This window comes from Eublepharis macularius, chromosome 4 (assembly GCF_028583425.1).
Source record: "Eublepharis macularius isolate TG4126 chromosome 4, MPM_Emac_v1.0, whole genome shotgun sequence".
NCBI lineage: Eukaryota > Metazoa > Chordata > Lepidosauria > Squamata > Eublepharidae > Eublepharis > Eublepharis macularius.
The window spans coordinates 64692778-64709352 of NC_072793.1; the positions used below are offsets into that span (position 1 = coordinate 64692778).

A 16575-nucleotide genomic window follows, 5' to 3' on the forward strand; every position below is an offset into this window, starting at 1 on the left:
TTCAGAGTCCAGACTGGGCAGGGTATTCCAGGACCAAACTAGACTACTGTTTGGTGACATGCTTCCTTTCTTATCACCATGCAAGAATCCAGAGTGAAATATCTTTGCGCTTCCCTTCTCTAGGAAAAATTTCATTAGATCATCAACCCACTTGCCACTGGCTTGCCACAATATACGAGCATGGGACAGGCAGGAAAGGGATGGCAAAGTACACGGCAAGCCAACCTTCAAGCTGCTTTTAGCTAGGCAGATCATCAGATGCCCTCCCCTTCCCTGCTCATCTTATGTGAAAGAAATCTCCCTCGACTCTTCTCTCACCACCATACATACACTTTCTTTTCTCCAACAAACATATTACTTCCTAACAGGGCTTTTTTTTAGCTGGAACTCAGTGGAACGGAGTTCTGGCACCTCTTGAAAATGGTCCCACAGCTGGTGGCCCCGCCCCCTGATCTCCAGACAGAGGGGACTTTAGATTGCCCTCCGCGCTGGCGTGGAAGGCAATCTAAACTTCGCTCTGTCTGGAGATCAGGGGGCGGGGCCACTAGCCATGTGACCATTTTCACCGAGGGCAATTTAAACTTTTAAAAACTCCCCCCTTGTTCCAGCTTACCCTGGGAGCATGCGTGCACATGTGGTACCAGGGGCACCACCTCCCCCTAAGAGTTGCCCCCTGTGCTGGCAATCCACTGAGTTCCACCACCTCTTTTCCCAGAAAAAAAGCCCTGCTTCCTAACAAACATGCCACCTCTGTCTTTTGTTGAATAATGAAAGGAAATTATGGGGTGGATCAACACCTTCTTGTGGTCATTGAATTCTTTGGGAAAGGGAAGGCCCTGTTTTGGGAGGAAGGCCTGACATGCTGTTGTGAATAACCACCATCAAAGGGAAAGCTGAGGATCCACACACCCTCACGCCTCCTCTTCCCCACCATGGTGCACCTCAAGCCTGAGTTCTCCTTTGGCTGCCGTTCTATCCTAAGTTAAAGGTCTAGAACATGGACCAAAGATACCTTATGCCACTTATCATGCTTCTACTTCCCACGCTGCAACTCCTGCCTCCCCATCTGACATGTTTTCCCTTATAATGCCCCCACGTTACAAACACCAATTCCCACTAACAACCATCTCTTATCCTGTACTGTACTCTCCCCTTTTCTTATTCATGGTAGACACACAGTAAAAATTATTGAAGTTTACCGAGGCAATTCAGAAACAAAGAGCAAGCCAAAAGCAGGTGTGTAAAAAGAGAAGTGGGATACAAAAAGAAAGTTGAAGTGTACCAGTGATAATTCTGTAGAAAAGAGCAGAAGTCCAATAGCACCTATAAGACTAACAAAATTTGTGGTAGGGTATGAGCTTTCATGAATAGCAGCTCACTTCTTCAGATCTGTGGTCACGCCCTACCACAAATTTTAAAAATATGCAAACCTGAAGTATTCAGGAGGGCTTTAAAAAATAGGTAATAGAGCTGTGCTTAAGGAAATAGCCCAAAGAGTTGGTTTGGAAAAGGGACTGTAGTCTCTACTACTATATATTTTCTGATGCTGTAAATATGCTCCTACTGGGAAGTTTTCACATCATTTAATGCCATGTCAAATTGCTTATGTTTTGTTCCAGCACTGTTTGCAGTTCTGTATTTGGATTTATGCTTGTTTTTCAAACTTCAGCTACCCATACCCTATTTTATTGTTTACTGAATATCCCAGACTCTGATCATATTGACTTGTACTGTGTAATCCACCTTGAGTCTCAGTAAGAAAGGACATTAAATAAATACATACACACAGATGAAGCAAGGGACACTGTTGCAAGCTCAACAGAACCAGTGTCAAATCACAGCCAGACAGAACACAGGGCCAATGTGGCAGCAAGCCACACAGAACCAATGTTAAACCAGAGAATCTCAGCAGAGCCAACCTGGTAAGACAATACCAAGGCATCCATCCAGATCTGAATACTAGCACGCATGCATGCGTGCACCCCCCCTCCCGCTTCATACACACAATGTTAGTTCTCCAAGGAAGGCCTCAGAAAGCGAGAGGGAGGGGTTTCTTTGGGGCACCAAAATTCTCTCTCAGCAGTCTATAGCCTGTACTATCACAGGCTAGAAACAGCTGCAGCTTGCCCTCCTTCAGCAGCACTCCTGTTTCCTCCCACCCCCATAAACATAACAGCAATACAACATGCATGAGCTTCATTTTAGATGCATATGTGGTTTCTGCTAGTTTTAATTGACATACTTGTGTCTACTTTCCTAACACCTCTTCTTTTTTCTTTTTGAGAGTGGCAGCAAAAACATTTTTTGGCATTGTATTTATTTATTTTCTGCACAGAATGGTGCCAAGAATGTTGGGGTCAAGTAGTGTTTTTAAAAACACAACTTGGAATGTGGGTTTTATACACCATCAATCAAATTGGGTAACTTCCCTGCTGTTTCTTCATACTTCTGAGTTTAAAGATTTTAGGAAGAACACTTTTTCCCTGACTCCCAAACATAAATTTAGAGAATGCAGGCATAAGCACATGCTTGATTCACTCATTCTCAAAGTCCAAGGCTGGGTAGGAAGGGCAGCAAGCTGACTTTAAGGAAGACCAACTGCTCTAGGGGTGCAGAAGTAAGCAGTGTGGGCTGACAATGTTGCCTGTCTGGGGGAAACTACGCTCATTCTGCACTCTTGTCAGAGGGCGTAAGAGGAGCCACTGAGCTACAAGAAAGAAGCCCAGCCAGATTACCTCTTTCCTGGCCCAGCAGCTCAGCAGATTGGTGGAATGCAACTCATAGGTAGTCCCTCACCATAGCGGCCATCAAAGCCTGGTTCATATGACTCATGTTTCCAGAGGGGCCAACTGTCTCCCTCATGGCCTCTGCATCCATGGATATCTTGAGAGTTGTGGATGAACCCTGCTTAGAAGGGGTATGTGGGGAGCAGCGGACATTCTTCCCCCCTCCTTCTCCACTAGAGGCAGCATGCCCCTCTTGGCCTGACCTCGACTCTCCAGCGAACAAGCTGGTTGGCCCACTCAGTAAGGATGCCCTTGATGTGCTAGTTGCACATGGTTGCCAACATGTAGACTTTCTGCTGGATTCCGGACAGGACGCGATGCCCTCTTTCATCCTCTGCATTAGCACTCGCACTGCTAGAACAATGTATGCACATCCTGTGCCTACATCCAGAAAGGTGGCCCATCTTCCTCTGAAGCATTTGGATTAAAGAGATGAAACCCAGGCTTGCCGTGTCAGATGAGAGTACTTTGGTGAATTCCTCAAAGGGCTTAAGGATTTCCTTTTACATACAGCACAAAACAAAACCAAGAAAAACTATTTTTAAAGAACAAGGAATTTTCCTCTGCTTCACAACTACAATTCTTGTCAGGCAATTTTTTTTAAAAAAAACCATGATCTAGTATTGTGAATAATATTTTAAAACAAAGTCCATGGTAAGCAAACCAGTCCTGAAGATGTCCAAGCACGGAACAAGAAAGTCCTTCTAGGCAGGTAGCAGCAGCAGAAATCCAAGGTACAGGCCAGAGCAGTAGCAACACACAGCAGCACTCCCAAAAATCTATCCCTGAAATGGAATCAAAATGCAGGCTTGCTTTTTTACCCCATAGGTTAGTAATGACTCAGTGCTTGCAAAGGGGGCTACCTTTACCTTACCTGCCCATGGGAGGCTGTGAAAGAATCCCAAAATCGGGCAGACAGTTCAAGTTCTCCCTCTCTAACGTGTGATCTCTTCATCTGGGAGAGCTGCCTCCCCACTCCCTCCCACTGCCCCGGAAACCTGTAAAATGGATAAAAAGCTGGAGAACCTTCAAATGCCATCACTGAATATTGCCAAATATTCTTGGAACTCAAATACTGGTATTCTCCACCTCAACCGCTACTGCCAGCACCTCCGGTATTGCCACCACCAGCCCGACCAAGGTTGCAGCCGCCTGCCCGACCACGGCTACAGCCACCGGCCCAGCCGAGGGCACCACCGCCAGCCCAGCCGAGGGCACCACCGCCTGCCCAGCCGAGGCCACCACCGCCAGCTCAGCCGGTGATGCCGCCGCCAGCGCAACCAGCGCCGCTACCACAACCGGGTCCCCCCGTACCTCAAGTGCCATTGATGCTTCCAACGGACTTTTACCCAGCACCGGCTCCGAGGCAAGACCTCCCGATGGGCTGGGTGAAACTGGAAGCTACTTTTGATGGGGATCCCTCCAAACTGGGATTTTTCCTAGTGCAAGTCGTGCAATTCTTCAACCGGTGGGGACACCTCTTCGGCAGTGAGGCCAGTCAAATTGAACATCTCGGCTCCCGCTTACAAGGCAAAGCAGCGGACTGGTATGTAGGACTATACAATATCGGGGCCCCGGAACTCAATACTCTCCAGGGGTTGGTGGATGCTATTCGAGCGCAATATGAAGACCCCTTAGAGGAAACCAGGGCCCGAACAGAACTGCAAGCCATTAAACAAGGCAGCATGTCGGCGAGGGACTATATTACGAAATTCCGACAATTGGCTGCCAAATGCCCTAGGTGTGAGGAGTCCACCAAAATCATCCTGTTCAAGCAAGGGCTAAACCCGAGACTTCTGGACAGAGCCCTTATGCAGGACAATCCCCCTACGTTGTTAGGTTGGATCCAACTTGCATGCGAAGTTGAAAATCGCATTTTGGAAGTCCGTTTGGTTGAACAACAACAACAAACGGGACAAAGAAGACCCTTGACTTTACAGAAGGGAGGACGGGGAGCTGGGTATGCCACTCGTGGAGCGAGAGATGCTAGATGGCAACAAGGGCTGTGTTTGCAATGCGGACAAGCCGGTCACTTTGCAGCACAATGCCCCTACCGGCCTGTGCAGAGACCTCCGCTTCAACTACGGCGTCCAACCCTTGCTCCATTTCCTACTCTCCAACGCCCGATTCCCGCGCCACGCGCGAACAGAGGCCGCGGCGCTTCCCAAAGGCCCGCCTCAGAAAGAGGACTGGAAGCGGAAGAAGTTATGGAATACGACCCCGCTTCCCCAAACGCAGAGGTAAATCCAGAAAGCCCCCAGTCGGGAAACGAGATGGATCTGTCGTAAAAGGGCCAACGACAGATCCACCCCAAGCCCGTCCCTGCGCGGAACCGGCCACCTGGGTCCATCTTATTCATGCCAGCGACTTTACTTAACCCGGAGAGGAAGATGCACATCCGAGTGCAAGCCCTCATCGACTCGGGTTGCTCGAGAGACATCATCGCCCCAGCCCTAGTCAACGGACTAGTTCTACCAACTCGTGAATTGCAAAATCCAGTGATTTTTGAACAAATGGATGGCACCAATATGAACCCTGTTACCACTGAAACCATTCCAATAATCACCGGCATGGGCCAACACTGGGAGAAAAGGTCTTTTGTCATCAGCTCCACTGCCAAATACCCGTTAATTTTAGGCAGCAAGTGGCTATGTGATCACAATCCCTACATAAATTGGGCAGAAGGATGCATCACTTTCAGTCACGCCAACTGTAAAAACCATCACTGGAACCAAAACTGGGGTAGTGATCCAACTCACACCGAGAAGGCTCTTCTCACCCAAGAAGAAATAAACCAAATACCCGAACCGTACTGGCCCTTTCTGAATGCCTTCTCCGAAGAAGAAGCTGATACTCTACCCCCGCACCGACGAACTGACTGTGCGGTGGAAATTGTACCTGGAGCCTCATTGCCCAAAGGACGACTCTATCCCATGAGTCTCCATGAACGAGAGGAGCTCCGAAAATTCATCGACACCAATCTTCAAAGAGGGTTCATCCGCCCAGCCAATAGCCCCCATGCCGCTCCGGTACTCTTCGTGAAGAAAAAAGATGGGGGACTTCGGCTGTGCACGGACTTTAGAGGACTTAATGCTGTGTCTACCAACAACGCCTATCCCATCCCGCTCATCCGAGATCTTCTCAACGTCGTGGCCCAAGGTAAGATCTTTACAAAATTAATTTAAAAGATGCTTACTTCCACGTCCGTATCAGGGCAGGGGATGAGTGGAAAACCGCATTTAATACACCCCTCGGACAGTATGAATATTTAGTTATGCCCTTTGGATTGGCGGGAGCCCCGTCTGTATTCATGTCCATGATAAATGAAGTTCTACACGAATTCCTCTATAAAGGTGTAGTGGTGTACCTTGATGATGTATTAATTTATTCGGACTCGGAGGAGGAACACGTTCAAATGGTGCAAAAAGTCCTGTCCACTTTGATGAACAATAAACTTCCCATTAAGCTGTCCAAATGTGAATTCCACAAAACTGAACTCACTTACCTTGGGTACTGTATCTCCCAAGAGGGGTTAAAAATGGATCCAGCCAAAATACAAGCGATCCAAGAATGGCAAACTCCCACCACCCGCAAAGAAGTGCAGTCCTTCCTGGGCTTTGCCAACTTCTATAGAGACTTTATAGCAAACTTTGCTCAAATCACGCTCCCCTTAACCGAATTGTTAAGGACAAAAAATAAAGGGGACCAGGCTAAAAAACCCTCCTCCAAAATACAATGGACATCCGATTGCCAAACTGCTTTCGAATGCCTAAAAGAGCAATTTGTAACGGAACCCATCCTCTGCCACCCCAACGAAAATTACCCTTTCATAGTGCAAGTCGACGCCAGCGATGCGGCGATAGGAGGGGTATTATTGCAGAAGGGGGAGGATGGGAAACTACGGCCTTGTGCATTCCTGTCAAGGAAATTTTCAGAAGCAGAAAGGAATTGGAATGTGTGGGAGAAGGAAGCTTTTGCAGTAAAAGCGGCCCTCACTAACTGGAGACATTGGCTGGAGGGGGCGCGATATCCCTTCGAGGTCTGGACAGATCATAAAAATTTGGAGGCCCTTCGCAGCCCTTGCAGACTGAATGCCAAACAATTGCGATGGGCAGAATTCTTTTCCAAATTCAACTTCACTTTAAATTACCTCCCGGGCAAAACTAACTTTCTTGCAGACGCCCTATCGCGCATGCCCCAACACAAGAGCAAACGGAAGGAGACTGTAGACACGGTCTTCTCCCCTACGCAATTGGGAGGCGTGGTAACTACCCGCAGCCGCGCAAGACAGCCCCTCCCACATAACCAGGAGTGGAAATCGAAACTTAAAGCTGAGGTGGAAAAGGAGGGGGATAAAGCGCCTAAAAGCAAACTGGCTCAATCCCCACAGGGGGACTGGCTAGCTGGAAGCAAATTTTATGTCCCAGACAGCCTCCGACGGGAGGTATTACAACGATGTCACGATGCCCCCACTGCTGGTCATTATGGGTATCTGAAAACGTTGCATCTAATACAACGGCAATTCTGGTGGCCGGGCATGCGCAAAGACATTTCCCAATACGTTAGCTCCTGCCCCATTTGCCTCAGCGCCAAAACCCGGAAAGGGAAACCTCCAGGCCTCCTACAACCATTGGAAACGCCTAACAGACCGTGGGAAATAATATCTATGGACTTTATCACTGATTTACCCCTTTCGAAAGGACATAATTGCATTTTAGTTGTGGTAGATCTGTTCTCCAAACAAGCTCATTTTATTCCATGTACTGCTATACCCACCGCTCGAAAACTGGCAGATTTATTCTTAAAACACATCGTAAAATTACATTCTTTTCCGTCCAAGGTGATTTCGGATCGCGGCGGACAGTTCGTTGCCAACTTCTGGCGGGAGCTTTTGCGAATGTTGAATATTGAGCAAGGAATCAGTTCAAGCCACCACCCACAAACCGATGGACAATTCGAAAAAACTAATCAGATTTTAGAACAGTTCCTTCGTTGCTACATTAATTTCCAACAAGATAATTGGGTGGACCTTCTTCCTTTAGCCGAGTTCTCATACAACAACAGTGTGCATGCTTCCACTGGGGAGGCCCCTTTCAAAATTGTATATGGCACTCACTTCAATCCCTTCCCGTTGGACACTCCCCCCCTCCATTCCTCTAATTCGCCTGATGTATCTTCCTGGTGGGGGGAGGCCAAGCAGCAATGGACTCTTATTAAAAAACACCTCGAGAAAGCCAAACTGGATTACAAAAAGTACGCAGATCGCCATCGTGTGGCCGAATGGGCTTTACAACCTGGAGATCATGTTTATATTTCCACCAAGAACCTGAAATTAGCTCAGACAAGCCGCAAACTAGCATTAAAGTTCCTTGGGCCTTTCCCTGTGCGCAAAGTAATTAATAAAGTGACTGTTGCTATAAATTTACCCAAGAACTTGCGCCATGTTCATGATACATTTCATGTCAGTCTCCTTAAAAGAGCTCCCACCGACGACAAGTGGCACGTCAAAGCTCCACCCATTCCAACTTTGATAGACGACCAAATACACTACGAAGTGCAACAAATTTTGGACTCTAAATTCAAACGGAATCAGCTTTTTTACCTCATTAGGTGGAAGGACTTTGATTCTGGATACGATGAGTGGGTGAACTCTGTACATGTTCATGCTCCTAGATTAACCAAAGCTTTTCATACTCGTTACCCATATAAGCCAGGGGGGGATCTATTTTAAGGGGGGCAGAATGTCAGGTCCAGTGTGTATTTAAACTGTACTGACTCCATTTTCTAATGTTTCTAGTGTCTAAGTGCTTTCCCCGCAGGTGCACCAGTTCCCAGGCAGCTTTCCCACCGGAGGAGACTGTTTTGTCTAACACCGTTCCACCAAGCATTGGCCTTGAAGGAGAGCAGCTTCCCAAGACTGAAAGATGTTGTTTTGAGAACTGTGGGGGGAGGCTGATGCAGATGGGAACTGTTACTCTGTACCTCATGCTTTGCCCTTCATTGGTAACAATGACTGTGTACCATCCTGAGTCTTCTATTCAGGACAGTGGACTATAATGGACCTTTTCTGCAGTAAAGTTTCCTTATTCAATCAATGGACTCTTGTTTGCTTTTGAAAGGGAACCTGTAGGAAGAGCCTTATCTAGCCACAAGCTGACACATAGTTTCCACTTGTGAAAGCCATCCTGGAAAACTCTACAGCTATTATTCTGAAAACACTTCAGCAAGGGACAGACCACAGGGAATAATGTAACAACCCATAAATTGGGCTACTGTAGGTCACAGTTCAAGCACATTTCTAACAAATCACCAGTCCAATTACTTTGATGGCATCTGGTAAACTGGTAGTAACATCCTTGCTTTCATTTCCTAATCATATATTCCTCTTTTGAAAGTGCTTAGGAGAAGCAGATTCAAGGTACTCTTTCCCTGCTTGCTGGGAATAAACAATAAAGGTACCTCAGAGACTGAACTGTGCATTTGTAAAAGGGGATATCCTGAGGCCTGGATACATTTGGAAGCTATTTCTTCTGACCTGAAAATTCTGGATTCAAAACACAAGCAAGCAGGGCAGTTTGGTTGTAGTTGTTTTGTGTTAAGGGGTGTTCTCCCTGCATTTGTGCTGGAGGCACTCTTCTTCAGCCAGGCTACCAATGCAGAGAAAAACTGCTACTGCTGCTGCTAATGAACGATAATGGGAAAATGAGGCGTTACTTCAACATGGCATACTCCTCTCACATGACTATACCTCAGAACTAGGGTTGCCAACCTCCAGATGGTGTCTGGGGATCTCCTAGCATTACAACTGATCTCCAGGCCACAGATTCAGTTCCCCTGGAGAAAATGGCTACTTTGGAGGCTGGACTGTATGGTGTTATACCTTGCTGAGGTCCCTCCTCTTGCAAACCCTGCCATTTCCAGGCTCCACCCCACCCTCAAATCTCCAAGAGGTTCTCAACCTGGACCTGGCAACCCTACTAAGAACTGATATGAGGTTATTGCCTATTTCAAAGTGAAACTCTACAGCAGGACCCAGCCCCGAAATCATTTGGATTGCCCAGAACTAGATATGAAGTAGAATATTTATTCACTTGCATCCATATGTCTTAGAAAGACAGCCAATTCCACAAAAGTATCAGGGACATATCTTTGCAACCTGTTATTGACACAGTTTGATACTCAGGCTATGTTCAGGTGTCATGATAAACTGTGGCTTGTTGCACAAACCTTAACTGATCTACCAGATTAAGGTAACAAATCAAAGTGTGTTCATAAAATAGTTCACTGCTCACTCACATGCTAGGAGAATCTCTGGATGCTCCCTAAGTGCCCTTACTGCCCAGCTCCTGCAAAGTGACTCTATACATGCAGGTTGCATGCTATAGCCTGGCTACACCAAATGACCAGGGAGGCCAAGGCTAAGTTTCCTCAGAGTTCTTGAGGCCACTCTCAGCAAAACCAATCATGAGTTACATTCCATTTTCATTTGCAGATATTCTTCATTGCCTTCACCTTCACCTTCTCTTTTTTGAATAACAGTTTCACAGTATTTCCTAAACTTCCATTTGCTGAAATCATGGTGAGTCATTTAACCATTCCTGGGATATAAAGGGGACTTGCTGCAAACTACCCCTGAGTATGACCTACCAACATGAGGCCTGAGCAAGTATGGTATGGGAAAGAGGAGAGCTGCAATTCAAATTATGAGTCTATGTGAAGAATGACTATATAGCATACAAAAATCAAAGGCACTCCCATATTATCAGTTCATTGTCCCCATCTGGATACCTCTTCCTTTCCTACTCACAATACAACACTTTGTGAAAGCCATCCCTCCCAACATGATACTGTATTTCTATGCCCAGGTCAGAAACTTTCCCATACAAAGTTCATTTCCCCTGCCAAGGTACATTTCCCTGCCCAGCACATGAAGTTTGCAGGCCCAGCACTGATGGGTAGGGAAGGGGTGAGGGCACTGTGACAGATACATGAAACACATCGCTGGAGTTGAAAGAGGCCACAACTTTATTAATTACAGTTTGTGGAGCATTGGTGACACACAGGGGTCAGATCCAAGCACTGGCTGACCCACCAGCCAGCCGATGAACCACCACGCTCCCTCAGCCCACCTGCTGGGGCGGGGGACACACACAGAGCGACAGCTATTGGGATACTATGTGTTAGATGCTTGTTAATTCTTTGGCATTTGATAAGTTTCACAATTGTTTTTAATGTGCATCATGTGTTGTATTAGGGCTGGCAGATCCCCCCCGGCAACTGGTGGGACTCTTGAGAAGAAATTAAGATTAAGTCCATTTGTGCAGATGCACTCAAAATCACGATTAATCTACTCCTATTCAAGGCTGTTTCCTCCAAGAAAATGAATTCCCCCCACACTTATTTTAGTATTGGCTGTCAAAGATACTTTATTAATACTCTAAACCCCATGACTCAGAGAGGCAGGGATTGCAGATGTTATTTATTTCTCTAGCTCAACCAGAGCCATCAGATACCTTCATTTATCATGCAATCTGTTTCTCCGCCATCATTCATTAAACTCTCAGGAAACATGTGTAGACAGCACCTCTCTTGTGATAGGCTATTGCTTTCCATTTCTACTTCTAGTCCGTGACAAAAACACACACAATTAACAAAGCTTAACTAAAAACTTTCAGATGAAGACCAGTGATAAGAACACAGGCATTACAGGAACATCCATGTTCTATTTAACAGAGTTGTTCTGACATTCTGGAATAAGGGATTATTGTTGAGAATAAGTGAATCAATGAATACTTGCACATATTCTTCCAGGGAACCTCTCTCTCTTTGCAGCTTATTGAAGGCATGTCAATTAGAAGATTGACAGCTTGCCCTTTCTTAATGATCTCCCTCTGCCATACACAGTCATGCTGTGTTCTGTGGCATACTCTCAGTTCACAGTGGGTGATAGTGAGGTCCAACAGCATGCTTCATGAACAGAATTCTACAGAATGACCCAGAATGTGTAGTGTCATTAACAGCAGGGGTTCTGTGACAGACATACAAAAGTTCATTGGCAGTCAAATCAATGTATTCTCTAGAGATAGAAACTTTGAACATCACTGTGATATATAACTGCATATTAGTTTTCAATGCTACTAAATATTGCAAGTCAACCATCAAATACTATCAAATATCAACTACAGAAATAAAATATAATTTGAGCATTGGTGGTGGTGAATGGCGCCAAGTCATAGTTGACCTACAGCAACCCATGGAGGGGGGTTCATGGCAAGAGATAACAGAGGTGGTTTGCCATTGCCTGCCTTGGCAGCCGTGGTCTTCGTTGGAGGTCTCCCATCCAAGTACTAATCAAGGCCAACCCCGCTTAGCATCTGAGATCTTATGAGATTAGGCTCACCTGGACTATCCAGGTCAGGACACTTTGGGTATTAGAATTGGTGAAATGGCAGGACGAAAGATTCTGTCAACTCACCAGTCAAATATGGTCAACATTTTTAAAATTATTAAAACAAAAAAGATATTTTAATCATCAGGAATTTTGATACCAATGCTAATAACAGAAACAAATTACAGTAGTTAACTGTTTGCTGAGAAAGAATGATTTTTTTCTTAATTATCACGTGTTTGATGTATTGTCTAAGGCTTTCACGGCCGGAGAACGATGGTTGTTGTGGGTTTTCCGGGCTGTATTGCCATGGTCTTGGCATTGTAGTTCCTGACGTTTCGCCAGCAGCTGTGGCTGGCATCTTCAGAGGCGTAGCACCAAAAGACAGAGATCTCTCAGTATCACGTGTTTATTTGAACTTTTAACAAAGTTCTCTTAGATTTCCATAAACGTCAATGATTCACTGATTTTTTTCATTTTCTTTTTACTGTGGTACACACTATCAACCTATAGTTCCACAATAGATGGCCGGGAGGAGAAGCCATGCTAATCTGTGCTGTGCTAATACCCTTAAATGTTACAGAGCAAGGGGTAAGTAGCCCTGACTCATGCCTTGCTGAAGACACAATAATGCAATTTTAAAAGGTAATCTGACAGCTACACAGTGATGCTCTTATTTGACCATAGTCAAATGACAAGTGGTCAATTAACCAATCAATTGACAACATTTGACGTGTCAACTAGGGGTGTGCGGGTCGGATATCTGATTTGGGTAAAATACCTGAATCGGGTCCAATTTGGAAAGCTTCGTTATTCCCGAATCGGAGCCAATTCGGAAATACCGAAACAATTTCGGTATTCAGTATTAGAATTTGGTATTAGAAACTCAAATTCGAGGGGTCCGGGGGTTAAGTTTAAAGGACCCTGTCGCAAGCAGCAGGGCCATTTGAACTTTTCCATTCCCACCCTTTCCTCCCCACCCACACTTACCTGACATCACCTAGAGGAGAAGGCCCTCCCGTCTTCCCGCTGGCCTCCAGCAGTGGCCGACCAGCCACGCCAGCATGGCGCCGGCGGCAGGGAAGGCCCTCTGCCAGCCAGCCGCACCAGCACGGTATCGGCAGCAGGGAAGGCCCTTTCTGCTGGCCAGCCACACCGGCTGCAGCAGCGGCAGAGAAGGCCCTCTCTACGGGCTAGCCATGATGGCCATGACGGTGGAAGGGAAGGCTCTGTCTGCCGGCCAGCCACGCAGCAGCAGGGAAGGCCTTCTCTGCTGGCCCACTGGCCAGCACGGCATTGGTGGCTGGAACCTGACCAGGTAAGTGGGGTGGGGGATGGGGGAATGGGTTTAAAGGGTGGGGGGCCTCCTCCCTCACTTCAGTATGCTCTGAATCTTTACGGAGCATACAGAAGCGACTTAGAAACCCAAATCCAAAGCGGCACTGGATTTCAGGTTTTTTTCCGAAACCCGAATATTTTTCGGGTGCACACTCCTAGTGTCAACTAACTCTTTTGGGTAACGCTTAAACAAAGCAAGTTATCTGTCTAGTCAAGAAGGCTCCCTCTCCAGCTCTCCACATGCGTCTTTATTTTGTTTTCCTCTTTGGCGTTAGAAGAAGCCTGAAACAAGCCCCAAGCAAATGAGTATCCAATTCCCCCCCCCCTTATTTAATTGGGAGAAAGTCGCAAAGCTGTTCCTACATTCTACTCCTGAATTCTACCCTGCATTCTACTCCTGAATTCCTACATTCTACCCCTTTAAGCACAAGGTGTGTCCCGTGCCCTGATGGCAATCCACATTCCCCACTTATCTCTTCTTAGGTTTCCATGTTTTCCCCCTTTCTTTACAACCAGGGCTCATGTTCGAAAATAAAAAACTGGTGAGCACGAGACTTCCCAATTAGTGAATACAGGGACAGGGAGAAGGGGGTGGCAGTGAACAAACTGGGCTCCAACACTGCAACGTTACTACGCATGCTCAGAATTTTTTTAAAAAAATGATGTCCACTCCAGCCTCCACAAAAGGCAGCTTGAAACAGATGCTTCTCAATTCATCTGGAATATGAAAGCAGACACCAAATCACCTTGATTCTGCACCTTGTAGTGCAGAATTGTAGGAAAATTAGCAGAGATTATGCAGAGATTGTGCATTGGAAGTAAAGAGAATAGACACACACTCCATTGTCAAAAAGAGTCCAGTAGCACCTTTAAGACTAACCAACTTTATTGTAGCATAAGCTTTCGAGAATCACAGTTCTCTTCATCAGATTCTCGTAAGCTTATGCTACAATAAAGTTGGTTAGTCTTAAAGGTGCTACTGGACTCTTTTTGATTTGGCTACTACAGCCTAACACAGCTAACTCCTCTGGATCTACACTCCATTGTAGCTTTGTAAGAATACTTTACTAAAAGGATAAAAATAGGGGGAAATAAATGCTAAGTAGACTACATCTTGCTAGTATAGACAGAAAGAGAACTGAAGGAAGACTGAACTGAAAGCAACTGAAGACTGAACAAAGAGCAATAAAACTTCAGTATATAGCATCACTTAATTCCCCCCTCCTCCCCTAAACAGGCTGCCCAATAGAAAATCCTAATTCTACTTCATTATGCTTAGAGACTTCCCTTCTATGGTGGGAACCCTTGCTTGAAGCCCTAGTGGTTACATGCAAAGTAAGTTTACTAATTAAGTAAGTAACACAAATAGTTTAACTCTTTCATGACTGAAACAGAAACACTTGCTATTTCCCAACAAGAATGCTAGCATCCCAAGCTGATTCAGCGCTGATTGGCTGAATCAGCTCATATTGGTTCATAAGTAATTAGCCAACGTTTATAACACAAAATTCTTAGGAAGACATAACAGGTAAATAATAATAATGCCTCTGCACATATGCAGAATTTTTTTCACTACCAGTACGCAACTACAGCATTCATATTGCTAACACACAGTAAAGAAGCAGTTTGCATTTGAGCAAACTGAAGAGTGTCTTTCACTTACCACTAAGCAACTACAAGTTTTAACCGCACAGAACTGAGAAACAGGGCTTACGCAGCCATGACATGTCTCTTGCAAAGATTAAAGCACCAATATCCCCTCCCCCTCCCCATACTCCTAGTTTTCCTCTCACTTCAAGACGTGGACAGGGAAATGAAAATGACCTTGAAGCAGCCCAGATGAGTGGCCCCATGTGGCTCTACAAGGTAGTCCTTCGGGGCTACTCAGCTCAGCGGGGCCACCAATGGGCATTCTGTTTCCCCCCAAATTGGCAGCAGTGTAGGAAGAAAGAATTGGTGATCTGACACCAGTCGTCACTGCTAATCAACAGTGAGAGCCAAGTGGCCTTTGAGAGGCTGGTGAAGTTGCTGCAACTTGGCTTAGCTGGCTCCTATCTACCTTAGGGCAGTGACTCACTGGGAAATTTCTCTGTAAGTTAAATGGTCAGTCTGACCCTGGTCAGTTGACTTACAAAAAAGTTAAAATATACCTTTAAAAATGTTATACAGCTTTTCCAGGCAGCTCCTTTGTGATGCCTGCACCCTGGCCTTAATTCTTAAGAAGAGTTACTCTGGATTGCACTGACAGTCACGTAAGTTACAACAAAACAGAAACGAAGCAGATGTTTTAAAATCATAGCTGTTCTGGCTGGATTTTCAAAGTATGCGATGCTGAAAATCATGAACTGTTAAACAGAAAACACTGGAAAATAGGAACAATGAGGAGGCAAAGCAGAAGGATAGGAGAGTAAAACTGTGATTATGGATGGTTTCCAAGGCACTTAATAGGGAGATATTTTCCTGCTCTATTTAATATTCAGTGTTTTGGGAAACTGCTGCTAGACTGAACAACAGCAAATTACTTTTTTCAAGGATATCAATCATATCTGTACAGGAAAATAATGAAGACAGTGTTAAAAAGATGAAGTGTTTGGGCCAGGAGGCTCTAGACAGAGATCCAGTTTTGTACAGGGGCCCATATGCACAACAAGATGTATCATAGGGACTACTTTGTACTACCCTTTTTGAGACTGTTTGGTGTAGTGGTTAAGAGCGCAGGACTTTAATCTGGAGAACCAGGTTTGATTCCCCACTTCTCCGCTTGAAGCCAGCTAGGTGACCTTGGGTCAGTCACAGCTTCTAGGAGCTCTCTCAGCCCCACCCACCTCACAGGGTGATTGTTGTTGAGAGGATAATAATAGCATACTTTGTAAAACAGTCTGAGTATTAAGTCATCCTGAAGAGCGGGATATAAATCAAATGTTGTTGTTGTTGTTGTTGTTGTTGATACTGAAGGCTGGGAACTGAACATTTGCACGTTCCCTCATGTCAAAACATTCCAGCCCTTGGGAGCATAGCACTCTGAAGAGAAGGCTCCGAGTCTTCTTTCTGAGGTGAAACTGG

The 16575-nt window shown here is 45.6% G+C and overlaps 1 protein-coding gene across 1 annotated transcript in view; it reads right to left on the reverse strand.

The window, feature by feature from the left end:
• Nucleotides 1-16575, reverse strand: part of STK32A (serine/threonine kinase 32A) — a 128999-nt gene that overhangs the window by 71578 nt on the left and 40846 nt on the right. The gene's annotated exons all lie outside the window — the stretch shown is intronic.